Source organism: Balaenoptera musculus, chromosome 5, assembly GCF_009873245.2.
Source record: "Balaenoptera musculus isolate JJ_BM4_2016_0621 chromosome 5, mBalMus1.pri.v3, whole genome shotgun sequence".
In the NCBI taxonomy this organism is placed as follows: Eukaryota; Metazoa; Chordata; class Mammalia; order Artiodactyla; family Balaenopteridae; genus Balaenoptera; species Balaenoptera musculus.
Genome location: NC_045789.1, coordinates 24,505,447 through 24,533,374, shown reverse-complemented (window position 1 = coordinate 24,533,374; position 27,928 = coordinate 24,505,447). Strand labels below are relative to the sequence as shown.

Below are 27,928 nucleotides of genomic sequence, written 5' to 3'. Positions count from 1 at the left end.
CTGTCACTTGCCAGAAATTAAAGAACAGAATCATGAAAAGAAAAATATAATTCTTGAAAGTATCACACTTTGAGATAATGTTGCTATAGTTTGTATCTACACAATAGATGCAACTGGAAAGTTGAGTCTATTCCAAGAGAAAAATCCACGTGGATAATGCATAGGTGTGCACAGACACACACACACTCGCACTCACACACACACCCCCCACTTCTGGACTGGAATTGCTGCCTACAGCCAGAGACTGGGAAGCTGCAGGCCACATTTACCACCCCTCCTCCCTCCACAGCCCTCTTATCCAGCTTTACTCAATACATCAGTAGACATCAAATCTCTCCTACCAGAGAGCAAATCTACCTACCAGAGAGCAAATCTCTCTTCTAGGCATGAAAGCTTTCAAAGGCTTTACACTGCCTGACTTTTCTCCCCAGTGTCTTATACACCTGAGTCTCTTCCCACCTCTCAACAAACATGCATCATGTGTTTGCCATGGGCAAAGAACTGGGCTTTGTGTTGGGAATTCAGTGGAAACATGAAACATTCCCTCCTTTCAAGACGTTTGTGGCTGATGAGAAATAAAGAAAAGTAAACAGAAAGACAGATTAATAGGAGGTACAAAATACCTTACATTGCAGTATAGTAAGTTGTCTGATAAGAACACACCCAGGTCACTTGGTAGCACGTTGAAGGCATCCTTACTCTGTGAGGGGGGAGGGAGGGAGCTTCCTAGATTTGGTGAAGTATAAATTGTATGTGGAGCCCAAGCTTCGGCCTTATACTTGCCGCTGTACAGAAGATAATCAAAAATCAAAAAGGGATACTCAGACAGATATCCCAAGAGCCAGGCAAAATGGAACAAGCTAAGATGACTTTATGACAATATAGAGCTTAAAAGAAGAAGATCTGTGTGTAGGATCATTTCCATTTACGACTAAATCCCGCCTCTTTGTCTGTAGCATTACAAATAATTACAGTTTACTAATCAATTACTATGTATCAGATTCTTAGCTAAGTTCCACCTCACCACCATTTCATACTGTTCCTCAGATACACAGACAAGCATGTTTTCACCCCAGAGTTTTGTACCTTTTCTCTTCTCTTCCTGGCATGCTCTTTGCAGATATTTACATGGATCCTTGCTGCACTGATTTCAGACCTCTGCTTCCCTATGAGGCTTTCACGTCACCCAATCTAAACCAGAATTTCATGCCCCTCTTTATCCCCTGGCCCTGGTTCATTTTTCTGTTAGTACCTAATGCTACTCCAAATCTTTTGGTTCTGTATTTACTTATTTGTTTATTGCCTGTCTCCCTAGATAATGTCAAAGCTCCCTCAGGAGAGACATGGTTTTGTTGCTGTTGTTGTTTTAGCCCTTGTGTCCCAGGACCTGGTCACCATTTATCATGTCACATCCAAGGTTCTCAATAAATATTGTTGACTGAAAAAAATATATATATCATTTAATTCTTAAAACAACTCAAAGAAGTTAAGAAAACAGGATTAGAGAGGATAAGCAATTGGTCACACGGTTCACAGATAGTAAATGGAAGAGTTGGAATTTCAACCCAAGCGAGTCTGTAGATTTAAACAGCTACACATATTTATTGCCTTTGGGATGAGTGTGGGTAATTCCAAGAGAAGTGTTCAGGTTGAAGAAAGCAAGAACATATAATGAATTTTTAAAAATCCATGTGCACATGGACTATGGCAAGAATGGGTTCACTTTCTTTGGGAGAAAATGAACAGGAAAAATAAAGGGTGACTCTGAGGTGAGTGGGTAGACACAAGTCTCTAAATGTGTCAACATTAGGGGAAAACAAAACAATGAACAACAACGACAAACACTAAAGCTATCAATCTTCTAACTTGTAAACACCAGAATTCTATGAGTATCTTCTTGTAAGCCTGGTGAATGATGGAGAGAAAGTCATTGAATCAGCTCACACATACCTTTCTGCAATGGTTACCTGCTCCCACTCGGCGTCACCACCATCCAGTCAGAACACAGACCTGCTCTGTCAACCTGAAGACAACCACTGCTCCTGGCCCCTACCCAGCCAGCATCACCCTCAACTGTCTCTGCCATGATCGCATTATGTCTTTCCTCTTCATCATGATAAAATATACCCCTTTCTCCTGAGCTTTAAGCATATTTCAAGTTACTGGAAGCAAATTCTCCAAGGACCTTTTCCAGTCAAGTTTTAAATTCCACAAATTCTCTGACTTTCATCCTTTTGTGGAAGAACTATTTCACAGTTTGGTAAGTCAACATGAGCGTCTTTTTCTCATGCTTGGAAAAAAGAGCATTTACAATCTACCTCAGAGACACAGTGAGTAAAACCTCTTTCCTATTAAACACACAGAGCCATTCCTACAAGGCCACTGTCCCCTCACTCATGGGGGCAAGGAGTCCGCTTGCCTTTCCTCAACATCCTGACTACAGCCAGAAAAAGACTTAGGCACTGGGGAGAAATGAAGGCCATTAGGTGCCTCCAAGCACAGACCAGATACTTAATCTTGTTCAATGGAGGCCATTAAAAACAGGCAGTCAGAGAGGAATAGAGATTTTGCACCATCTTTCACAAGCACACTACCAAGAACATGGCTATCCAAATAAATCATTGAGGTAACATTCTATTTAAAATTCTGTCTTGGCTCCCATTCCTTTTTTCAAAGCCTCATTGAATGCTCTTTTAATTTATATTTTCAAGAAGACATCACCTCACCATATAATACAAATGAGATATTCTTGGTGACTGCATCTCAAGAAGTATTGGAAGCAGACTTCGAAAATGCAGGCAGGCATATTATAGAAGGATACACTATTTTTCCTGGAGGTGTTCACATCTTCAATTTCTCATTCTCTCCACTTAAAAAAAAGGTTTCATCCTAGACTCCTAAAGGTAGTGGTCCTAGACTTGAGTCCCAGGCCTAAGGGAGCGCTGTGAGAAGTGAGCTGCTGCCACAATGTGAAATGAAGATGGGGTTATCTGATGGGCAGGACTACAGAGCAATTTGCCCTTAATAGATTGCATTTAATTTCACTTGCACAAGTTTTAAAAAAATTTTTATCGGAGTATAGTTGCTTTACAATATTGTGTTAGTTTCTACTGTACAGCAAAGTGAATCAGCTATTTGAGTCTGTGCCAGACACTGTGCCAGATAACTCCTCATACGTTATTTTTCAGCCCTAAAGTAGCACTGTGAAGGAGATATCATTTATTCCACTCTTATGGAATAAAGTCAAGGTTCAGAAATGTTAAATCATTTTCTCAAAGGGAAGAACTGAAATTTAAACTCACAACTTCTGATGTCATATATGAAAATTTCACTGCTAGGTGGATTCCAATATCTTGTCACATGGGAAAAAAAGACATAGACATTTTTCATGGAATTTTTGAGAGTTTCATAACTGACTCTTACTCCAAAGAAGGATTCCTTTAATTGGGAGCTTACCTTATATCCCAACACATATCTGCACCCCAAACTGGTCTTTCTCCTCTGCTATGAGTAGTTATTTCTACCTTAGCACATTTTTCTAGTCTTTAAGCATAGACACCTTGAAGCAGTCTTTGATTTAGTCTCTGTTCCATCTTTATGAATCTACTATCAAATTTTATTTTTTCTTTAAAATATTTTTCAGTTTTATCTCCTTTCTATCCATCTTACATTCCTCACCCTAGTCTAGTCTGTCCTGAATCACTGCAGTAGCCTTCTAACCTACCCTCCTTTCCATAGTTTTTCATGCTTTCCACTGACTGCGCCCTCTAGGGTCACTCTGGAGTGTGCAGATTCCTGGACAAATACTTTCTGCAGGATCCCTGTCTATATAAACCAATTGATTAAAAAATATATTATAGAATTCACAGTCCCATTGGAGGTATAATGGTTTATCAATGGTGATTTAGAGTAACGTGTAGAGAAGAGACACGTACGTATTTTTTTAAATTTTATGATCAATGCATGTGAAGATTCTTCAGTGTCCGGGCACCTTCTCTTTCTGTTCAAGTCCAGGAAATATCTCTTCAGGTTCTTTATTTTCCTGGCTAATTGTATATCTCCCACCATGAGAAAAAGGTAGTAACACTGTTACTGCTCATAATACCACTGTTCTTCAGGACTTGTTTATGTTGACCAATATAGATCTTCTTGCCCGTGACCCTCCCTAAAACCATTTATTTAATGCTGGTAGCAGAAACTAACACACCACTGTGAAGCAATTATACTCCAATAAAGATATTTAAAAAATAAAATAAAAATAAAATAAACTATGGAAACCAAAAAAAAAAAAAAAAATACTGGTTACACCATTACTCAAGATGCTTTATCATTCATTGTACCACCTATGAACACTGGCTTCCAGTGACTCTCACGGGTCATTACTGTGCATCATTGATGATGTTTATGAATGTAAGTCTTCTCCAGAGCACGCAGGAAAATAGAAATGCTAATTATTTCCTGGTGATGTTAATTTATCATTCAGCATTTTATAGCATTAACACAAAATAATACCTCTTCCTACCATGCGTTCTCTTGATTGGGGTGGGGGGGCTATAATCACTGTATTGATAGAAAGTGATCATTTTCAATTTTTTTCAGTTTTATTGAGGTGCACTTAATATGGAAAAGACTGCATATATTTAATGTATACACTTTGATGACTTTGGACACATGCATACGGGTGCGATACCATTACAACAATCAAGGAAATAAACATATCCATCACCTCCAAAAGGTTTCTTATGTCTCCTTGCTCTGTTTGTGTGTGTGTATGTTAAGAACCCTTGGCATGAGATCGACCCTGTTAAGTTTTTAAGTGCACAAGACATGTTGTTGACTATATTGTTAATTGTGGGCACCATGTGGTACAGTGGATCTCTGGAATTTATTCATCTTGTATAACTGTAACTTTATACGCACTGAACCACAGCACCTCATTTCCCACTTCCCTCATCCATGGGCAACCACCATTCTATGTTCTGCTGCTACAGGTTTGACTATTTTATACTTATACTTCCTATAAGTACCAGACTTGTGGCATCCTGTCTGGGCTCAGGGAAACCAGATCAAGAGCACTGCCAACTCCAGCTGGGCCTGCTACCTGACAGGAAATAAGAAAATTTTGTGAAAGACACTCCCAAGTATGGAGATTCTCTGAAACATGAGGCCCTAGGGCAGGGCGCCTCTTGCCTGAGTCTAAAAGCGGTAATACCTTCCTACCCAACATCATTTCCAGACAGCCTTCCTAAAACACTGCTTGTCCGAGAACTCATAATGTCTTGTTACTGCCAACCGTATCCATTATATCCTCTTATCTGCTCTTCCTGATGCAGCATAATCTAATCTCTACATTCTCTGCAAGCCAGTTTCTCTCTGTTCTCCAATTCACATCATTCCCAGTTAAACGAGCTTTGACCATATCTTCCACGTTCATTTCAATTCAGGTGTCTTTGCTCACATTTTCCTCCCCTACTTTTCCCAGTCCAATCATATAAGTCCTATTCATTTTTAAAAGTTCAGCTCAAGTTCTAAGTCTTCTATGAGTACATTAATTCACACTATTTTCTCCATTTTTGTTATTATGCTGTGTTTAAAAGTCACTACTAGTCACTTTAGGATAAAACTGGTTGCTTTTTCTTTTCTTTGTGCATGTGAGCATATTAGTTATCTCTCTTCAATTAAACTATAAATTTCTTGATAGCTGGGAGTATGTAATACCCTATCTGGGATCCCTACAGCACTTTGAACAATATACATTGATTGAGAAATTCAGTAAAGCAAAGTATCACCAACCCAAAGCTGAACTTGGTCACTTTGTTAGAATAAGGCATTTCTTGTTGTTTAGGAGTCTTGGTAAAAATAAGTGATTAGGAAAATGGCAAGGAGAAAGTGAAATTTAGAGAATGATAAAGAGAACAGGAAAAGTAAAGGAAAAGACGGTTTTTGTGCCTACCTCTTCAAAACATATTTCATCTAAGAAGTTTGCCTGGTCTTTATTTTTCTCTGGGGAGGCCAGGTGATATGAGAAGTGAAGTCACTTAACCATGATTTCCTGAAGACATGTAATGCCGCAGAGAGCAATTTAAAGAAAATAAGGTCAGGTCTTTATTAAGTGTGTGAAAAAAAGAATGGTAGATCAGCATGTTGTTGAAGGGAAAGCTGAAAGCAAACACAGAAATCCCCACAATTTCTCTGCTTATCTTTACTAATTGCATTTTAAGGCAAAGGCCAAATGATAAAATAGGACCTTTTATTTTAAAAATCATTATTAGATTCCTTCTGTATTTGTAAGCTGTTGTTATGGAATATTTCAAACACATACAAAAAAAGAAAAAGGGTAATAAAATAAGCCACATGGACCCCTCACTCAGGTTGCAGTAAACTCATGGACATTCTTATGTCATCTCTACCTCCTAGCTCTCCACCCAGATCATTTCTAAGCCAATTCTTGACATCATATCATTTCAAATTACTATTTCAGTATATATCTCTAAATGACAAATACTTCCTTCACAAAAAAATCATATTTTCATTAAAAATACACACATACACACACATGAAAACATTTCCTTAATACTATCAAATAGCCAATGTCACATTTTCCAAATTGTTTTGTGATTTTTAACATCTTGTGTATTTGAATTAAAATCAAAACAAAGCCCATACATTGGACTGGTTAATATGTCACTTGCATTAATGTTTCTTACCTCCATTTCATGTTGTTGTCATTGTTGCTTTCCTTGCAATTGTTCCCTTGCAATAACTTACATGTACCGTATGTTTCCCATAGTGCATTTTACTGATTTCATTCCCTGTGGTATCATTTAACATGTTCTTATGGCTCTGGCTCTTCTGTTTCCTCTAATTTGACAGATTTAGGCACTTGAATGTTTCACATTTTTGTTTGTTTGTTTGTTTTTTTGCCAAAACTGCTTCATAGGTGGTGTTGTTACTTCCTGAAGTATATGTATTTACTGACTTACTGATTCTCTTTTTGTAATCTTAGCAGCCATTGATGAACATTGCCTGGATCAATTTATTCCTTAAGGGTTGGAAAATGAAGATTTGCCAATTTTATTGTTCTGTACTTGTTAGTGGGAATATTTTTAGAAATAGAAATTTCCCTTCATCAGCTACACCAAGGTAATAGTTTTATTAGCAAAAGTTAAATAAATACTTGATTCCTTCCATTTATTTATCTATTTTCTAAATAAAAAATTGTTTCCCTATCTCCAATGATGATCAAAGAGGTTCTTAAAGTATCATTATGAACTCATGAATTTAAATATATTTAATTTATTTCAATCTCTTCTACTTATTACTCTTATTATCTCAATTTTGGTAAGTGGTAGCCTGTTCAAGTTGGCTTTTGCATCCTTTTGACAGAATTGTAGTGGTCTTTGATAGCATCCATGTTTGATAGTATAAGGCATTCTAGACACATCTTGTATATTCCTACCCCAGACCTAGAAGCAGCCATTTCTCTGGGGGAGATATACATACATACATATATATATGTATACATATAATACACATGTATAACAGAAAATATATATGTGTATTATGTAACACATGTATAACAGAAACTATATATGTGTATTATATAACACATGTATAACAGAATATATATGTGTATTATATAACACATATATATATTATTTATTATATTATAGTGAATAAGATTATATATTAATAATATATGACATATGGTATTATAATTATACATATATACATTACTAATATATAATCTTACAAATTTATAGTATCATATAAGTATATACATACATCTTTTTCAAAGACAAAAATCATCATGAAATCATACAGATATGTCTCATTCAAACTCCAGAATACACACTTTTGGCTTATCCTCATCAATTTTGTATCTGTGTCTTTTTCTTTCATGCCAAACACCCTGCTGAGTCTAAGTTTTACCAAGTTAGCCTTATCTTACATCACACACACACGTAGTTTGAGATGTATTAATGACAGATTGTAGTAATGCCAATGCTGCCACCAAAACTGTGATTACTGAAAACATAGTTGTACCATCAAATTACTGTGACTTATAGTCATTTGGAATAGCTCCTATCTCTATGGCTGTTATATCACCTGGTTATACATCTATGTTTGTCTTATATTGCATTCCACTTTTTAAGACTTGTTTCCTAAATTTTAATTATAATTATTTTAAACATTATATGTTTACAAAGTCCAACCTATAAAACAAAGTATATCCAAAAAAGTATTACTTCTATCCCTTATCCTTTCCAACCTAATTTCTCCCTCCTTTTACAGGAAACTTTTAATTAGTTTAATATTATGGTTTACTGTCCTATTTAATGGTAACATACATAAAAGCATACCTTAATCCATCTTGCTCTTTTCACTTATACTAGCACCTACTCCAGAGTACTACATAGGATTGTGCTGTCCAAAACGGCAGCCATCACATATAATCATTTAAATTTAAATTAGTTAAATTTAAATAAAATTAAATTTTATTTAATTTTCAGTTTCAGTCTTACTTGTCTCACCACATCTGATCTAACTACTGCTGCTACAGAATGTCCAACTTGCCAAAAAAGGTCTAATGCTGAAGCCTCCTGGTATGGTACCATCCCTTGAAGAAACCAAGCAACGAATCTCAGCCACTTGATGGCAAGTTGATTAGATTCAACCCCTTCCTTCCTAGAAATACAAAATTCATTCTGGTCAAGATTGACAAGTGCTTTGGGTATGGTTTTGCCTTTCTTTCCCATAGTTTCTCAGCCATTTGAAGACTTGAAGTGTTTGAGCTATTGACATGGGATTCTGCTAAATAATTCCTTGGACCAGAAGACTGCTTTCCATCCAAAGATGGGCAGCTGTGGACAATAATTATGGGTTTCACTATCGCCTACCACGTACTGCACTGCCCAGAAGCTACTTGCCTGATAGACCAATGGAAAGACTTTGTGAAGGCATGGCTGAGACACCAGCTTAGAGAGAAATCCATGTGAGAATAGAGTACAGTCCTTCAAGATGAGTTTCAGCTTAAATTAATAGCCATTTTATTCCACTATGTCTGCTATAGTTAGAATAATTAAGTCCAGGAATCAAGGGGGTGGAAATAGGAATGACTGTGCTCACTATCATTCATGATGACATATTTGAGGATTTTGTGCTTCACATCCTCACAATTTTCTTGGTTCTGTGCATCTAGAGTTCCAACTGTGGATTCCTCATGCCAGGGAACCAACTGTCAAAGTGTTTCCGTATTGGCAGGGTTAAGAGGTTGTGATCATCATGTGGATATTGGGTTATCACTGTATAAAAGGGTGGGGGAAAGAGAGGAATGTGCTTGGCACTCAAGTGATATACTGGGCATCATTTTGTGTATGCATGCCCAGTTTCAATTGGAAATGGATAAGTATAGGAACCACAGGCTGATAAGGACATGATAATCAGAGGCTCAGGTGGGAGGGTCTGAGTTATCCTATCAGGCAAGCCATCTATACCATCAGAAGTGCTAGATGAGGAAGAGGAGAGTCTAGTGTAAGTGGTAGAGGAAAGAGATGATACATGTCAACAATCTCCTTGGAAACAACGGCAGCAGTGTTGGCAGAGGTCACTGAGAGGACATGACTTCCAGTGGACCCGTGCACTGGACCCAGGTACTTGGAGGCTCCTTACCACCTCCCCTGTCCTTGGAATGTGTGTTTCTCCCATTGTTCCCACACAGTAGCTGCTTCAAGGACACAGCCTTGCGTTGTTGACACCATATGAACTGTATACATGACTAAGCCCCATTAAGGCTTCTGTGTAAACTCTTAAGATTCTGGCTGGCAGGTGCGGAGATCTACCCATCTTTCAGCTGCCCAAGACAAGCCTCCTATGTAAGTTTCCTTGCATATTAAAACTGCCACCTACCAACATGGAGCGGTCTGTCTCTTTGTTCAGCCTCTCCTTGCCCTCTGTGAACAGGAGCCAGTTTCAAATTTCATTTGGGAAACTCCCAAGGTTTTGAACCAACAAGTGAACACTGCATTTGTCATACTAACTTTCCTCTTGTAAAGTTCCCCAGAAATTGGAGCTAACCAAAATCATAGGGAAGCTGTCAGTGAACAGAGAAAACTTACCTGGAAAAGTGAGTAGATCTGAGTGGTGTAAGGGGTGGACTCAATAGATACTGTTGGTATGCCACAGAGATACCATTTTCTAGGTACTGTAACCATCTCCCAGGTTCTGTGAGTGCTGTCTTTTAATGGCTCACACCTCCAGCTGTCTGCAGAGAGTTGCCTTAGGCTGATGGGCGCCACCTCGCCCAGAAATGCCTGGGAATTTATGCACCCACCTGCATTAGGGTTGGCCTATAGTCAATGACTATGGTATAATAGCTTAGCCTCCCTGCCCCCGTCTGGGTGAGAAAACCTCTGGGGTGCAACTCATGCTCCAAAGGATTCCATAGGCTCAGGCTAAGGCATGACTTCCCATGACACCGTATCTTTGCCTGGTCTTCCCCTGCTGTTCTGTTTTCCTTATTCCTTTGCCTTTTTCCTGAATAAATCCTCAATCACTTGCAAAAAGGAAAAGTCTCCATCTTGGAAATCCAACCTAAAACTATATTCACAGTGGTCTTTGTGTTACTACTCTGAGTCAATTGTGTTTCTATGTGTCCATGTATGTGTGTGGTTGTGTAAGTAGAGGGTAAAGCCAGTGAATAATTTTGTGATATTCTGTAAAATTCTACCCTTCCCAGTATCATTGAAAATGAGATTCTTGAGGAAGGAAAAAGTAAAAACAGAGGTAAGGTACTAGATATTAAAATAAAAAATTTTGTATTTTAATTTTGATTGGAAACATCTTAATGAGATATTTTTTCTTAAAACATTTTTTTACAAAAACATATGTGCTAGCTCTGTCGATTGAAAAGACCTAGAAATTGTGACAGACTCAGTGGCAAAGTGCTCAGATTGTCTTGAAAATACTATTTCCCACTAAAAGTAACCAGCGTTCCTTAAAATTATGGCTGATTGTAAGTCTACGGTGGGAAATACGGCTGAGCCTGAAACATCCTGCAGTAACAGACAGTAAGGCGATTAATAAACACCACCAAAAGTCAACTTAAAGAGGTTTTCACTGGCCAAGAATGAGGTAATTTTGTAAGGATGACAGCTGTAATAAATTAAAATACACCAAATATGCTTAAATCCATGCATTAATAATAATACTAGAACAAAGAAGAACAACAAAGAAAACTTACTGTTCACTGGCAGACAATGCTAGAGAATTCAGTTCAATTAAAGATAGTAGAAATGGCTAAATCTCTTGAATAGATCATAGACTTTGCAAAGCTAGAAATGGCCTATCACAAATTACTGCCTCATCTACCTGTCTAAATTCTTAGCCAATTCTCAGGAATATTTTTTTTATTGTCTAAGGTAGTACAATTCAATTAGGTATAAAAAAAAACAATCAAAATCAAATTGCAAGCACATTGTTAATTTATAATTACAAAACATCTAATAAAAATGTATTTTATTTGGTATCCCCATTAACCATATTTCTAATATTGAAGGATACGAAGTATAATTTTTGAATAAAAGAATATCAGAGTAAACTTGGAGATCATAAACCAATAACCCATTTTACAGATCAAGTATCTGAGGCCTTTCTCCCTATTTCTAAGACATCATCCACACAGCTATGGTAGGAAGATGTCTCCATCAGAGTCGAATGTTGGTTCTAAAGAACATTGCATGTGGGAACCCTTTTTCCAACATGGCAGAAGGTCTGTTTTTGTTATCACTGCTGCATACTGAGTTCTCATCCTAGCCTTGGGGTGTGTTGGAAAAACATTTTATTTTCCTTCTGCTCTATGAATTGACAGGCTTTTCTTTAGCAAATATTTTTATGGCTCATAATCCTTACAATGAGGAAGTTACCAAGGTGGGATGCAAATGTATAAACCCTTGCCCAAACCTGTTTGAGGCTGTATGGAGGAAGAAAAGGACTCTGCTAAACAAGAGAAAAGTAGTTGGGTTGGAGGTGGGGGGGTGTGGGGAAGGGTGGGTACGAGGCTTGATTAGGAAAGAAGTCCTGCAGAGAGCTGTGGAGTATTCTGGAGACTATTGTGTCCAGGATAGGCTGGGGGTAAAGGGACTGATCGTGGGTTAAAAGTTCACAGATGATTCACCTGACACTATAAACACATGTGTTGGATGAATGAATACAGCAACATTCCAGGCAGGACAGAACAGAGATGGGAAAGTAAAACATTATAAAACTTCTCACCCTGCAAAGGCAGAAACCCTTATGAAATTAAGTTGATAAAAGGCTCTTAAGCTCATACGTGAAATTAAGTAAGCTACTGATGACAAACCCTTTATAATCTCAAATATGTTTGACAAGTCTTAAATTATTCATAATAAAAAAGAAATCAAGCCATTAGCTTTGCTTGCAAGAACACGGTGTTTTCTGTGAGAAGACACGGCCAGACCCCTTTTAGAATGAGGGGTACAATTCTTAATCTCAAGATAAATGTGGAAGCGTATTTACCAAAGAAAACAGAGTTGATTAAGTCAGATCCAACCACAGTGAGCTCCATAGGAGTGTTTAAATTCTTGCACTGCTCTGTAGCTTTCTGTTGCTCAGTTTCCTCGTATATAAAATGTATAGCATCATATAGATCTCCTAAGATTGCCATCAGAGTCAAAACAAATAATGCATGCACGGCAGACTCCTCTGTTGTCCCAAAACACCTTCCTTTTACTAAAACAGCAGAGGTGAAGAGTTGCGACAGAGACCTATGACCCCAAAGCCTAAAATATTTACTATCTGGCCCCTTATAAAAAAAAGTTTGCTGACGCCAATCTAAAACAGTAAGAGTAGGTAAGTCCTTGAACTTTAAGGACTCACCAAGCGCCTAAAATTCTGAATTGCCTCCTATTTAATCTTACCAAGAATGTAGGGATAAACGCTGAATCAAGTTTACCTAATTAACCTAGAGCCTATATTCCCTTGGAAACCATAATTCGTATTTGAGGAGTAATCCCAAGGATGCACTAACCCTGAGACTGTCCAGGTTCCAGTACATAAGAAGTTAGAGATCAGAAAGCTACATCCCTTGATTACTTTGCTTTATTTCTTCATGGCAATTCCTTACAGAACTATAATTTGAAATGTTGACCTCAGTCCCACAAGGAACAATTTTGCATCTTAAATAGAACTCATGTTCAAGTACTTGGCCATTATATTCTGACATATTCTTTTGGGGATCGATGTTAAAAGGCCACTTTAATTGTCTCTCTACATGTGACAATAAGACAATGTCAGAAATGTATGGGTTGTATTTCTACTTGTAATAAAGTTGTCTTGAATTCAATATTAGAGACAACTTAGTTCTTCCTGGTAAATTCTTATACTTTTTAGTGGGATGAGAGCTGTATAATTCTTCACACTTCCCTGTTTATTTCTGACCTATGGGAAGACAGAAGGATAAATGACTTGGAAGCAGTGAGCTAGATGAACCTGAGGCTTCCCCTTCCCTTAGAAGCTCAAATTAAATTCCCAGAAGGTTGTCAGGTGTTAGTTACTGGCAAACTGATTTTTCTCCACCTACAAAGCTGCTCTTATGTTCATCTCATAACAAGAGAGAACAGTAATGAGGCAGGTCCCTTGCCTGGAGCAAAGGCCCATGGGATGTCCAGCCAGACCCAGCCCAAGGCTACCACTGCACCATGATTCAGAGACCACAGGGGACCCGCTGACCCTTCTGCCCATGGGTTACAGCCAGCACCTAGTGACACTGCCTGCTCTCTTGAGCCCTTTTACTAGGAAACTCAGCACTAAATTCTGTGGCAAAATGCCCAAGGGCTTATGGGCTTACGATGTAAACATTTCAATAGGCATTATGGTTCTTATTTTTCCTTTTTTTAAATCATTACTTTAATGGTCCTATTATGTCTATTATGATAAGCTAGTTCAAATCCTTTTGGGAAGTAAATAGAGTATAAATAATAAATAAGTGAAATAAATAAATTCCTTTCCTTTGCCCAGCGTATACTGTATACTTTGGAAAACATGAAGAAACATCACTGCTCTCCAGGAGATTTCAATATCCATTGGGGGATGAGGCTTAACCATATATTAAACCAACTAGAGAGTATCTTAAGACTACTTATCATTTTTACTGCCAACTGTCTGATACAAACTACCTATTATAGAGATTCAGAAAAAGGTGGGTTCAATATAAACAGAATTAGTCAAAGAAAGCTTCATATACGGGATGAGATACATTCCATGTAATGTCACATCTCTAGCTCCAAGCTCCCCACCAGCGTGCCAAATAGATACTGATCCCTTCTTGCCCCAGGGTAGCTGAGAAGGTGTGAAGCAGCAAGGGTAGCATCTGGCTGGGAGCAGCCTGTTCGGAGCTTGGAACAGCCCTCGATTTTACCCTAGTGGGTCACATCAACATTATCATTTTCCTTGTGTGAAAAGCAGTCTCATGATAAGGTCTAGGGAAAATGGGACCATTTTACTGTATTAATTTCAGCTTCTCATATCTGATTACATTAAGTAAAAATTTCCTTTAAATGAAATTCAGCTAATCTGAATCTTTCTGGCTCAACTGGTTGGCTTTGCAAAGTTTCCAAAAATTTACAGTCTCATAAAATCAGTCACTGTGCCTATTCGCTAGAAGCAATTTTGGCCAAATAAATAGTTCATTAGTTCATCCCCTGTGGGTATTCAATAGTTGATTGTTGCTCCCATAAAAATAATCTGTTTGCTTCCCACTACTATGCAGGCAAGCTGACTTTCCACGATGGTTGACATGCGCATATATGTACATATATATATATAAATTTTATATATATATACAATCTGTATGTACATGTGTCTGCAAATAACACCTTATATCACTAAAAAAGAGGAAAATACACTTTGATTTATTATCATCAAGCTTCCACCTTCACATTGGCCAGTTCAGGCAAAAGTTCAAGTTCTTTCAGTGAATGGATTCTTAATCATTTTCCTTACACAAACAGTATGTTTACATCATAGAACTGAAAGTCAGTGAGAACCAAATAACAGAAAAATTCCAAATGTTCTTGGCTGGCCATGTTAAGAATCCACAAACACGAGAAAATAACTGACAATTTAGAAAAAGAAAATGGAGAAATAAGGGGAAAAAATGAAACAACTCTATGTTGCAACAATGTTCTGAGTACCAAAGACTTCAATGGCAAGGAAGGGACTCTAGAGGTAGCTTCCTAGAATATTATCCAGCCCTTCAGGCATGTGCCAAAGACCCTTCAAAGGAGAACTCAGTGACAGCTTTCAGCTGAAGCTGCCTGGTGAGGTGGCCTTAATGCAGCCCCTGTGAATGCTTCGAAGTTCACACTCTACACAAATGCAGAAGTGCTTTTGTTTCTTTCCTTATTTTATATAAATTTCCCATATATTAAAAAAAAAAAACACATAATATTCTTCAGTTAACTCCAACTTCCTATAAGTGAATGTTCTACAGTCAATAGAAAACACCAACTCCCAAGTATTCAACTGTTACTGGGTTCTTTATGTCTACAATGAAGCCTAGATGAGGGGTTGGCAAACTTTTTCTGTAAAGGACCAGGTAGTAAATATTTAGGCTTTGTGGACAATACCCTCTGTGTTGCAACTATTCAACTTTTCTGTTACAGGGGGAAAGTAGCCGCAGACACTATATTAACAATGGCTGTGTTCCAATAAAACTTGATTTATGGACACTGATGTTTGAATTCCACATAATTTTTACATATCACAAAATACTACTCTTGATATTTTCAACCATTTTATTTGTTTATTTACTTATTTATTTATTTATTGGCTGCGTTGGGTCTTCGTTGCTACCCGCAGGCTTTCTCTAGTTGTGCCGAGCAGGGGCTACTCTTCGTTCAGTGCCTAAGCTTTTCATTACGGTGGCTTCTCTTGTTGGGGAGCACAGGCTCTAGGCGTGTGGGCTTCAGTGGTTGTGGCTCGTGGGCTCTAGAGCGCAGACCCAGTAGTTGTGGTGCAGGGGCTTAGTTGCTCCGCGGCATGTGGGATCTTCCCGGACCAGAGATCGAACCCATGTCCCCTGAATTGGCAGGCGGATACTTAACCACTGCGCCACCAGGGAGGTCCTCAACCACTTTCAAATATAAAAATTTTCTTATCTGTGAGCTGCACAAAAACAAGCTGTTTGGAGCCTGATAGATATGGTTTGCTGACCCCTGGCTGGATCATTGGTTTTTAATGTGTGGCTCATAAACCATGTTGGCGAGTGAGAGAGGGGCGTTTGGAGCACAGAATCATTACAAGGAATCTTCAAACGAAGCAATGTCTCTAAAGAAATGACCTTCTTATGTACATGCTATCTATTTTTCAAATGTATGTACATTCAACTGAAATTAGCAAAATAAAAATCGTAGTACCTTGAAGCAAGTTAACAAGGTAGTAACAATAGAGTCAAACAGCTCCCGCCCAGTCCGCGGCGCGCCCCCTGGGCTGGTGAAACAGGCGGGGTCGGCGTACCCACTGCTTCCCGGCCGCCAGGGCGGCGTGGATCCCGGCCCCGGCGTTTGACAGCGGGCCGCGACCTCAGGTAGCCGCGCCTCCCGCCGCCCCCGCCGCCGCCCCCTACATGTGGCGCGTCGCGGCTGCCTGGCCTTGGAGCACGCCTGCCGTCCCCCACAATGGAGCTGGCCGGGCGGTTCCTGCTGGACGCGCTCGCGCCCCTGGAGGGCGCCCTGGGCTTCCTGTGCTACGTGCTGCTGAAGCTGGCGGGCTCGCCCTCCGGGCGCTACGCCGCGCCGCGCTCCGCATTTCGGCTGCGGGCGCGGGCCGCCTGGGCGGGGCAGGAGCTGCCCTCGCTGGCGGTGCCGCTCCTCGCGTGCGCGGAGCGCCTCAGCCTCTGGCCCAACTGCATCCTCCTGACCACGTTCCTCATCCACTACGCGCAAAGGTTTTGTCTTGTGGTTGACAGGCATGCTGATAAACATCCATTCAGATCACGTCCTAAGGAACCTCAGGAAACCAGGGGAGACTGGATATAAAAATACCAAGGGGGGGGGCTTGTTAATACATCACTGCAGCCAACCACTTGGGAGAAGTCGTCGAGTGGTGCGTCTACGCGCTCGCCAGCGGGTCCATCCAAGGCTGGGCTTTTTTTGTGTTCACCTTCTGTGTCCTGCTCACCAGGGCTCAGCAGCTTCACCAGTGGTACCACGAGAAATCTGAAGACTACGCAAAATTCAGAAAAATTATGACTCCGTTTTTGTTTTAAGTTCGTTGTCAATGGGGTTATCTTCAACTTGAAGCTTTTCGATCATGTTTCTCTCCGGATGATATAAATGAATTTATGTCTCTGTGATTTTTCTGCTACTTCACCTTTTGCAAGATTTGCTCTAGGAGTTTTTTCCACTAGCAAATGTGTAAGCTACCTAATAACAGTCTAATCAAACTGAAATTGCAGGTTGAAGTACGATGCTGCATACCAGGTCACGGGTCTGGAACTCTGTAATTGCAGCTTGACCCTCCTCTGATTCTGGGTTTGCCTCTATGGACCCAAACATTCTCTACCCCTTGCACAACCCCCTACAGCAATGGGTTTAAGGTCAAAGGTGATGTTGTCCCCTCCCCCTATGGAGGCGTGTTCTGTCTTCATGTCCCTCTCATCCCCCTAGGTCCGAGAGGCCTGGGTCCCCACAGAGTACCCACCATAGCCTCTCACTGTTGGATGCTAGGCAGGCGGAGAAGTTGGGTGTAGGGAGAGGAGAGGCCCAGCGGAGGCCGGTGCAAACGGCCTCTGGCACCTGCTCCAGCCTGGTCCACCAGGTGACTTCACTGGCAGGACAGGGCACTGGAGGCATTCTTAAGGAGCAAGCTGCTGGGTCCCCCATGAAAGGCCCTCAGCTGGGAGCACAAAGATGCCGCAGGGCAGCCCTCCCATCTCTGGTCACTCGCCATGAGCCATTAGGAGTCTCTGGCTTGGGATGGTTTTTCTTCCTCCTTCTAGGTAGAATTAGAATTTTTTAAAGGCACTTTTTCTTTTTAAGTACATCTCAATATTGCAAAACTATAATTTGAAGCAGAATTTCGTATTTTAAATTTATTTATTTATTTATTTATTTATGGCTGTGTTGGGTCTTCGTTTCTGTGCGAGGGCTTTCTCTAGTTGGGGCAAGCGGGGGCCACTCTTCATCGCGATGCGCGGGCCTCTCACTATTGCGGCCTCTCCTGTTGCAGAGCACAGGCTCCAGACGCGCAGGCTCAGTAGTTGTGGCTCATTGGCCTAGTTGCTCTGCGGCATGTGGGATCCTCCCAGACCAGGGCTCAAACCCGTGTCCTCTGCATTGGCAGGCGGATTCTCAACCACTGCGCCACCAGGGAAGCCGAGAATTTCGTATTTTAGATGCACTCAAAACCTCCACGGAGATGAATGACAGTAATAAAATGTACTACGTATTGCCAGACATGTAAAAGAAATCTCCCCACTGGAAGGCTACCTACTGAGTCTCTTGGTCCCTCTGTGAAAATCCAGTGAACACATGGTACAGACCCCTCCTCTCCTGGGACAGCACTACCTCTATTGCTCCCGCATTTGCAGGGGCGGGAACCGAGCAAGGTGTAAGTGGAGAGAGTCCGTGTTCGCTTATGATCGCTAACGATGCCGGGTGGCAAGGGCCTCCAGGACACGCCTGACGTTGTGTCCCGTATGTTCTCCGACCGACTGCCACCTGTGGGTAGGGGGCAGGCCCTCCTGCCCCCTGCACCCCGGGCCCCTGGGCACCCCATCGGCTCCCTCCCCCCTTCTCCTGGTTCATCTTCCCAACCAGGGGCTCGCTCCCCATGAGTTTTCATGTAGAAACTGTTCTTGGTGTTAGTGGTTTTTAGAGTCCCTGACGGTTTTAGAATTACCCGGAAAACTCTTCCTGATGTGGTTGTGCTTCATTGTTAACTAAAAATTGAATGCTTTTGTGGGGAAATTTTATGATCAAATAAACTTTGGCCCTTTTTCTGACTGAATTAATTACTTGAAACCATAAAACAATAAATATTTAGGATCTCCTCCAGAAAACTCAAAAATGTGAGCAAGTCTTGACTGATTTGGGCCCCTGGGCTCTGGAAGGTGTACCTGGCCAGAAAGATGCTTGTCTGAGAACTAGAGATACTCATTGTGACTTTTACCTCTGTTGGTGCTTCTTTTTTATTTGAGTGACCAAAAGTTTGGGTTAAGTGGGGATTTGATGCATGGTTACTACCTCACTAGCATGCACTGGGTAGATGACTGACATAGGAAGAGATCTTGCTCTATCTTGTCTGCCTGTCTTCCCTTTGCTAAAAACTGTAACTAGCAAATTATGACAATTTGTTATTGTGTTAGTTATAATAATTCAGGAGATTAATAAAATTACTGTTAAAAGTTAAAAAGAAAAAGATAGTCAAACAGATTTTAACCCACCTATTCCTAAGAGTGGCTGTTTTACTACTGTTTTACTACTACACTGAGAGTATAGCAGTTCCAGTCTTTAAAACAAAATTAGGCACAAATGAAAGAATAAAGATGAATGGCAGGAAAAAGGAAGAAAGGAAAGAATGAAGAGATGAGTGAGGGAGGGAATGATGGAGGGAGGAAAAAAGATCTGAACAAGGCAAGAGAAAGCAAGACATAAAGAGCGTGATCTCATTAGAAAAAGATACCGAACAATTACAAGAGAGGTAGAGAGAGACGGACATTTTGTAAAATAAAGCTCTCATATGTTTGGAGTGATGCTTCCTAATCTTTCCAGTACAGATAAAATCATAACATTAAAGAAACTAGACAAGAGAGTCACAAGTACCATTAATTTCATAAGTATACATTTTAAACCTAAATTCCTTCAATCACATGCAAAATCTCAAAGGGTGTCAGGAACGCCAGCCTTTGTGTCAAATGCAAACTTTTATGTTTGGGGAGAAAAAAAGTAATAAACTGAAAGGGCTTGGGGTGCTAGAAAGATTATGTTAATAACATGATAATAAGTTAATAGCCGTGATAGGAGTAAGAACTAACATTGATAGAGGTCCACTTTCGTATCTCATTGAATAGATGCAGTTAATTTGGCAAGTTTAGAGAGAAAAGAGCATATCTGGATACTTGAAAAAATAAAAAACATGATATTTACAGAGAAACCTAATTACAGATGTGTTCGATTATGGCCACTGCAATTTATTATGTAATTAAATTACTAGCCAAAAGACCTGAAATCCAGCTGTGAACAAATATGCTAAAATTTAAGTATATATCAGAAACCAATAGCATAGGAATTTATAATGTCATATAATTTACTGCATGTTACCACATAATCAGATCCTAATAATTTAATCTTAATCTTTAAAATGTCTAAATATAATTTATACTAATTGTATGGTTTCTATATATTGAAAGAATACATATGTATGTGTGTGTGTATATGTCTTTATTGGTTTCCACTGTGCAAACAAAATCTAATATTATAGAAATGAAAAACCAACTTGTTAAGAACAAAAATATTGAGAGAATGAAAAAATTAGAATGAAAAAGAGAGAAAAGAGAAACAGAGAGGTGAAGAAGGCAAAAGAAAAAAAGAGTAGGACCAGCAGGAGAAGAAAGGAAAAAAGAAGACTGGATGTTTGGGGCCTGATGATGCATGGAAGAAGTATTGTTATTTTACTCTTTCAAGCCAATACTTCTGGAGAGGAGGCGTGACAAGCATGATTATCTATGAAGAATTAAAGAGGGTTTGAACACAAATAGTGTTTTAAGACACTTCACTCCACAAACTTAGTTCTGAACCTTCTATTAAGATTCCTTTGAATACAAGGCTCTGGTACACTCCGTGGAGAGGAAGAAAAATTTATGATGGAAGCAATTTATCTTAAGACACGGTGGGGAGGTAGGAGGGATGTTGCCATACTATTTACAAATGACGCTTCCAGACCTCTGTTATCGTAACAAGGACACGATATGGATTTCACCCTTCTCTTTAGAACGTACTGTTTTAAAATAGCATAGGTAACATGCATGTTTTCAATAAAGGTATTTATTCCTTTCCTTTCCCATCCTTGCCCCTTTTCTGTGCTATTTACTAACAGTAGCTGTCAGTAAACTGGCTAGTTGTCCCCTTAATATACATTCTCCTTTCTTTTATAGTAAGAGAAGTTTCAGCAGGGGACTCTGTCACATAGCTGAAGACAGTATTTCCCAGTCTTCCTCACTGCCAGATATGGTCATGTGACTAGGTTCTGGCCAATAGAACATGAGTAGAAGTGACTGCAATTTCCGGGATCCACCTTTCAAAAGAATAATGTATTATCTCTCTCCTCTTTTACTCCTTCCAAGCTCTTCCCTTTTCTTGAAAGCCCTGTGATGGCAGAAGCTAGAGCAACCCTACTTCTTCCCCACGTCTATCCGCATTACTGTACTTTATATTTTTCCCATAGCATAAATTGCCTTCTAATAACATCATGCATGAAATTATATAACTAAAAATATATATTAGTTACTCATCAGATTCACTGTTGTCACTCTTCTATAGGAAAGAGCAGAGTTGTTTCTTTTTTCTGTTGTTTCCCTAGCACCTAAAACACCTTAAGATACATAGAATGTACTCAATAAATAACTGTTGAATAAATTAATATTCATACAAAGAGAATCAGGAGAGCTTGTAAAATTAGAAATCTACAGATACTCTTGAAATCTCTGCCAGCAACATGTAGTTGAGATTATTACCACTAAATAAATTGTTTTAGATCTTTGCCTAAATACTGTTTCTTGACATGCCTACTATGTAATTTCTGTTTCTGACTTTTTGCTTGCTTGTTGGTTATGTATCAATATTAAGATAGTATAAAGAAAAAAGGGAGAAAAGACATAAATTAGTTAAAGGATTTTTTTTTCTTTCAATCAAGGCCCACAGGAGAATGCAAACCGGGATTTCACACAAATAAAACACAAAGGATTTTTTTGTTGTTGTTTTTCTTTTCTTTGCTCTAGACATAAAAATATAAACTATTAGATTCTGGCTTTGGGAATTAAGCACAGAAACTATAAACTTTCTTTAGTAAATACGATAAATAATATATTTGCTTCAGTGCATTGTGTAACTATTTTAGGGGTGTGAATTTGGACATAGAAGAAAAGGAAAAGGAAAAATATGAAAAGAAATGAAGGAGGTTCTTCCCAGGTGGCACAGTGGTTGAGAATCCACCTGCCAGTGCAGGGGACACAGGTTCAATCCCTGGTCCGGGAAGATCCCACATGCCGTGGAGCAACTAAGCCCATGTGCCACAACTACTGTGCCTACACTCTAGAGCCTGCAAGCCACAACTACTGAACCCATGTGCTGCAACTACTGAAGCCCGCATGCCTAGAGCCTGTGCTCTGCAAAAAAGAGAAACCACTGCAATGAGAAGACCGCGCACCGCAACGAAGAGTAGCTCTCCTCCACTCACCACAGCTAGAGAAAGCCCGTGCGCAACAACAAAGACCCAACGCAGCCAAAAAAAAAAAAAAAAACAAGAAATGAAGGAAAATGAGAGTAAAGGAGAAATATAGTTATATTAGGCAAGCAAACAGTGATATTAAAAGAAGACAAATTTATACATATTACTTACAGAAAACTATTTCTACTATTTCATTTATATATGTAGAAATATAAAATTAAAACAAAAAAGAAAAATATAAGTATTAGAAATAGAAATATGAAAATAATATAAATATAAATGAATAATTAAAACACAAATAAAATAAATATATGTTATATAAATAAATTTAAATAAATATATTCAAACATACAATATATAAACAAAAATATACAAACATATAAAATAAATACATAATAAATTTAAATAAATCTAAAATATATAAGTAAAATACAAAAATATTAAAATATAAAAAATAAAATAAAAAAGAAACATAAAATAAATCCTCATTTATTTTAGACTGCTACATTGTGCTCTATAGCATGGTAATTCTATAATTTCTTCAGTCATTGCGTGACAAACAATACTTTAGTGAAAATCCTTTTGCATGCCTCTGTTTTCTATAAAAGTTGTCAGGAATTGGAAATGCTGAGTCATAGATTATATGCAATTTTTAAAACTTAGCAGATACTATCAAAATTACCCTTTACTGTCAGAACTCCTATTGGAACAATCATTTAAAAGCACTTAAAGACTAAGCATTGCATACCTCTAGAGGTTACTACCCTACTAAAAGACAGACTATACAACACTTAGCTCCATTTCATTAGGAGAAGTTAAGTCAGGAAGAAATAATTGGTTTCATTCCACCTTCTAGGATTAGGAACAAGTAGGCTTCAACCATTCATAGAAAAAATATTTAGGGCCTGTTGTTGACCAAGCACTATTCTAATTATTGAGGACAATATAATGAATAAAACACAGTTCTTAACAACAGGGTATTAACATTCTAGTTAGAAAGAGCAGTCAATAAATAAATGACTGAGTATAGACTATGAGACATGGTGACAGGCCCTATGGAGAAATATAACCCTGGGTAATGCTGCTGGAATGCAGGGCTTAGAATTGCCTACAGGGTGGTCAAGGCTTTTTTGGATAAGATGGCACATCCTGAAGGATGTGAGAGAATAAAGCATATGGGTATCTGTGGGAACGGGCCTGCAGAGAACAGAAACAGCAGCCAAGCCAGTGTGGCTGGAGGCAGGGATGGGGGAACAGGTAGAAGACGAGGTCAGGGGTTGCAGGGGACCTTGATAAGGTCTTTGAGTTTTACTCTGAGTAACGGGGGATGTTTGGAGAAGAGGAGTGACATGACCTACCTTTAAAGGCAGCTGTATTGAGAGTAGAGTCTAAGAGAGAAGGATAGAAGGAGGGGCCCAGTATCCCAACTATTGCAATAAGTGTGACCAGAGATGGCAATGGCTGGAACTGGGACGGAGCAGTAGCATGGTGGAAGTGGTCGGGTTCTTAATTCCAATCAAATTCTCTTCCTTCTTTCTCTTCCTGAGCATCAGTTTTTATAATAAATGCACAGAATTTTTTTTTAATTTATTTTTATTTATTTATTTATTTATTTATTTATTTTTTTGGCTGCATTGGGTCTTCATTGCTGCACGCGAGCTTTCTCTAGTTGCGGCGAGCGGGGGCTACTCTTCGTTGCAGTACGTGGGTTTCTCATTGCAGTGGCTTCTCTTTGTTGTGGAGCACTGGCTCTAGGGGCTTCAGTAGTTGTGGCATGCGGGCTTCAGTAGTTATGGATCGAGGGCTCCAGAGCGCAGGCTCAGTAGTTGTGGCGCACGGGCTTAGTTGTTCCGCAGCATGTGGGATCTTCCCAGATCAGGGCTTGAACCCGTGTCCCCCGCATTGGCAGGCGGATTCTTAACCACTGCACCACCAGGGAAGCCCCACAGAATATTTTTATACACACAAGAGATGCAGATCAAAATAGGTACCATAAGCAATACTCAATGAAAAATGAACAAGTGAAACGAAGTTTTCCATAGAGTATCCTTTTATTGTCTTGGAGTAGATAGATGCAAAACCCGGCAACAGGTAGACCTCAAAGATCAATCATCCCAGTTTCTTAAAATCAACTCTACGTTGTTTTCTGCCTGAAAAAGCCTAAGTAATATTCCTTTTATTTCCTTACCAGACTTACTAAAAGATGTGTTCCCTTCTCAGCATGCAGTCAAGAGCAATGTTTATGGATGGTAGCTGCTAAGGACAAAGTGAGTTTTTGGACAGTGATATATTAATTCTATAGTGCCAAAAGGCCCACAGATAATGACCATGGAACACAAATGAATGTTTAATTTTATTAGAAGGTTTGACCTGTGTCGACATCTCCCCTGAGAAGAATTTACATTTATAGTTGATGGTGGTGATGGTGTGTGTGTGTGTCTAAATAACCACCCCTAAGTATTAAAAATATTCCCCAAATGGCAGTTTCTTGTTGTGTTTTTTTTTTACTATCACAGTAAGCAGACATTACTTTGAAAAGTAATTTGTCTTCAGTTAATTACAGTACTTTCTTTTTTCAAATAAACCACTGAACTGGACATATTCTGAAGGACCAATAGGCTTAATATAGTGAGCCATCAACTATTTAGATCCCTTTGTTTTCAATCTATGCAGTGACTCTGGAGGGGAAAAAAATAAAACAGGACTATGCAATTCAACAGCTCTAGAGAAAGGCTTCTCCCTCTCTGTTAATTTCTCAGGGTATGACAAGGGCCTGTTTTTGTCCCAGACTACTTCCTCCGGATCTTAATGAAAATGGCTAATATTTAGTGAGCATTTATTATATGCCTGGCATTGTCCTAAGACTTAACATAAATTAGCTCATTGGATTATCGCAATAATTATGATTAATACCATGTTAGATTTGGAAATTGCAGCCAGAAAGGTTAGGCAACATTCCCCAGGTCTCCCAATGCAGTGGGCAGAGTGCAGCTCTCAGTGTGATTGCAGAGACCCTTCACCCATTATACCACACTCCCTCCCACCCACATTTAGAAAATTACTCGTCGACATTCTTGCAAACTATAGCACGTCATCATTTCTGGTTTCATATCTCCTGTTCAACTTTATCCTTCAGCTTTCAGACTCACTGATAGGGTCCTTCTACCTTGACTTTAACAGGATGTCATTCAATTTCTCTCATTTTTTTAACCATAATAATTCACTTGGTAGAGAACATATTAAAAATCAGCATGTTACTGACAAGGAGCTATAGACCTTGAAGGGGCTGTATCTTCCTGTTTGTGATTCCACCTAATCTGAACTGGCAACAAAATTGATAGAGCACAACCAATCTCATTTTTTTCTCAGTAGCCCATCCAATAAAGATAAAAATGTAAATCATTTGATATGTGTGGATATACACATAAATAGAATTTTTCAACTCCCCATTTCCACCTCAGCCATCCCTTTTACCATAATGACAGCTGCTAAGCTTTCCCCATCATGTGTGATGTTCATTTTCATCAGGTCTATTTCTCTCTGAACTTGTCTTTCATGGATGAGGACCTAATTACCCTTAGATCCTGTTATTCTCTTGTCTTGTGTATGTCAGTTGCTCTAATGACCCCATGGCGACAGGAAAAAGATAATTAAGATCACTGGAGAGAAGGGCAAATAAATAGGAAGAGATGAAAAAGCTACTGTGGCACATAGGAAGCTGAAAGTCAGATGTTTTAAGGGAATTCGTTTTTGGTTATCAGGACCTGCTTTCTAGAGTACTCATAATTTTATTTCCTTGTGTGTTTCTTTTCAGTCCTCATCTACATTGTTTGGCCTGGTGAAAGGAATATGGCCTAGGGAAACAGAAAGACTTTTTTTTAAGAGAGGATCTGTCACAACTTAGATGTGTGAATCCCAAGCAACTTATTTAACTTACCTCAGCCCTAGTTTTTTCATCTATAAAATGGAGATAATCACACATACAAAAATGGTTGTTTTAAAGAGTAGATTAAGTTAGGTATACAAAGAATCTAGGACAGAGAATGGAACATTATGTGCATAAATGCAACATATACATGCTTAGTAGACATAGATAACCGCTCCCCTTCCATGTTTATGTTCGTTCACCTAATATTTAATATGGATTTATAATGACCATAACATATATATATAGAAAAACTTGAACATGCTGTCTACAGAAAAGTAAATTTATTAGCAGTGAGTATATATCCATAGACAGAAAGAAATGATTTGAAGGATTAGTTCACTTCCTGTTTAATAAAGAGAGATTAAAAAAGAAAGCAAGCCTGAAAATGCCATACTTCAAAATGAGAAGTTCTAATATTATTTCAGAAGAATTTCATTAAGTTCTAATAATTAACAAATATAAATTAATACACGTGGATGTCAAGTCTAATTTTAGGCAAGTTGAAGAGATACTATAAGCTTTAATAAAGTTTTCGCATCCTGAATTGGTTTCCAATAAAACTAATTTTTAGCAAAATACATCTTTTATTTGGTTTCTCACTATTTATTCAGTGATATTTCCCCTTGGTAGGAAATATTTCCAGAAAGATCGCCAGTGAATGCTAAAATGAGGTGAAAGTTCTTCTTTGCTTCAGTTAGAAGCCCTTTCATGCCAATACCTACTTTATTTGCTTATTAAACTTCCTATAGGCATGTGAATATTTAATAAGTGTACCACACAACAGTGAAGGGTCTCCTTTTTGTTTCAACCAAAGCTTACCACTCTCTTTCCTTTCAGAAATGAAATGCATTCTTTGCTAACGCTTCTAGGACTAACCATGAAATGGTGGGCAAGTTACTCAACGACGAACCAATTATGTTCCTCCTCTACAAAACAAGATTAGAGTTTTCTCTATGATCCTCCCAAATTTTTTTCACACTTATTAAAAAGATATTAGACAAATATTTACTCTGTACAGAGTACTGAACTAGGACTCAGAAGAGGGAGAGAGAGAAATAGATGAATATACACGGCCCTTCCCCAGAGGATTTATAACCTGTGAGGTCTATCATCAAGGAAGTTAGGCTCCATCTATGGGTCAGTCCTCTTCTTGTAAAAGAATGAAGTTGGGTCTCGGAGACTCAGTGCTCTCACTGACCACTTATGACCAGCTCATAAATTGACAGCCGGTGAGAATGTGGGTGTGACTTACTTTCTCTAATCACTATAACCAGGAAAGAAAAGCAGTGCTCTTATACCACTAATTGACATCTTTGGTTTCTTTACGAAATGGAGATTACAACACTTCTGACATATAATTATTGCTTCAGATGACTTTGATTACAGCTTGAATAACCACCTTTAGTGGTGCAGCAACCTTTAGGTTGCTCGATTCTCACATTGGACCATCTTCCCCGGATGATATCCCGCTTCTGTTTGGAACTCTCTATTTTCAGCAGTTTTGAGTAGAGGAACGTTGACTTCTGGGTGGTG

The 27,928-nt window shown here is 39.0% G+C and overlaps 1 pseudogene; it reads left to right on the top strand.

The window, feature by feature from the left end:
- Positions 1 to 16,697: 16,697 nt before the first annotated feature.
- Positions 16,698 to 17,287, top strand: LOC118895907 (annotated as a pseudogene).
- Positions 17,288 to 27,928: the final 10,641 nt, after the last annotated feature.